The sequence below is a fragment of the Callospermophilus lateralis genome, chromosome 13 (assembly GCF_048772815.1).
Source record: "Callospermophilus lateralis isolate mCalLat2 chromosome 13, mCalLat2.hap1, whole genome shotgun sequence".
NCBI lineage: Eukaryota > Metazoa > Chordata > Mammalia > Rodentia > Sciuridae > Callospermophilus > Callospermophilus lateralis.
The window spans coordinates 50,466,042-50,467,785 of NC_135317.1; positions in this window are offsets into that span (position 1 = coordinate 50,466,042).

Sequence of the window (1,744 nt, forward strand, 5' to 3'; positions counted from 1 at the left end):
GTCCTGTGCAGTGATCAACCCCTTCTACCAGACGAAGCTTTCCTTCAACTATACAGGTAAAAATGTAGGCACTTGGGAAGAAGACTTACCTCAGGGATTCTCACTAAGATCAAGAAACAAATATGTTGATTTTTAACCTGAGTTAAATAATAGAAATTCAACATAAATAACTCATATTTATAGAATTTACTTATCAATGTAGGCTCCTTGGTTCCAAGAGGGATTTGAGGTGGTTTCTGATGTTACCATTGTGCACAGGAGAACTTGTCATTTCCTGAATGTGGGGTGGCCATGGCCTCCCTTGGTTCCTCTGCTTCCCTCACCTCCCCACCTGCTCTTGCACATCAGAGTTGTGGGGACAACAAGAGTGCCTCAGTCCCCCAGGAGAATGTGAGGTTTCTGAGGGGCCTGTTCTTCCTCCAGCAGACATGACCTGCAAGTCTTTGTTGATTTTTCTAATTGAAGAATGTGTCAGAAGTCCTTGAAAGTAGAGTTCTGGATACTGTCCTCCCAATAAGTCATGTTCTCCAGAGGACCACGGCTCTCATAGAGTTTAATTTCACAGCCAAAAGCTCAGTGAAACTTGTTGTTGTTGTTTTTTTCCATGGTGCTGGGGATTAAAGTCAGGTCTTTATGCACACTGGAAAGCACTCTACCACTGAGCAACACTCCCAGCCCCTGAAACTTGCTTTGAGGGCTCTCTCTTCACCTGGATGACAGGCATCTTAAGTGGAGGGACAGCATCTTTCTTACTTACCTTTTTAATTCCACCATTCAGTCTATATCCTGGTGTGACAGGTGCTCAAAAATCTTGACTAGACTTGAAGGTATTAATCAATATGACGTCAACTTTAAATTGGGCAAGTCCTTCGTGAAGTTTGTTTGTTTATTTATCTATTTATTTTTTCTTTCCTTTCCTGTTTTTTTTTTGAACTGAGAATTAAACTAAGGGGTCTTCTACCACTGAGCTGCATCACCAGTCCTTTTTAGTTTTTATTTGGAGACAGGGTCTCACTAAATTGCTCAGGCTCATTTCAAACTTGCACTTCTCCCACCTGTGCCTCTGGATCTCTGGGATGACAGTTGTGTGCCACCACACCCTGCTCATGGAGTTCTTCTCTGATCATGGGATTTCAAGTGTCTAAGTGGCCAGGGGTAGTTAGATCAAACCACAAACTTGATGACTGGAACTAACTCACATTACCTTTTGGTGTCTCAGTCTACTCTGTAAGCTGCAGTGATGAGGCCATGAGAAGTGGCAATGCCTGTAATCCTAGTGACTTGGAAGTCTGAGGAAGGAAAGTCGCCAAGTTGAGGCCAGCAGGGCAAATTAGTCTGATATTTCAAAAGGGATGGGGTTATAGCTCAGGGGGAGAGCAATTTCCTAGTATGCTTGAGAACCTCTGTTTCATCCCAGTCAGTCAAGAAAAAACAACAAGAAACCACCAAGATATCTAGAGCTTAGTGATGGAGAATGTGCAAAGGGTCTCGTGCATGAGCCCTAACAGGGAGCCACATCTGAACCAGTGATATAATCCCATTCATATTTCTTCATTCATCTGGAAAGGAATCTCTTTCAGAGTAAAGGTTTTGTTCTTTAATTCAGAGAAAGAGGAACTGAATTCACATTTTTAATTTTTATTTTCTTCTCCCAGCAGTTCTCATTTTGTACCAGGCGAGGGCAGTAAGGGAACACTTGTGTATCTGGACCCAGTGGGGTAAGTGCTGAAGAGAATGATGCAGG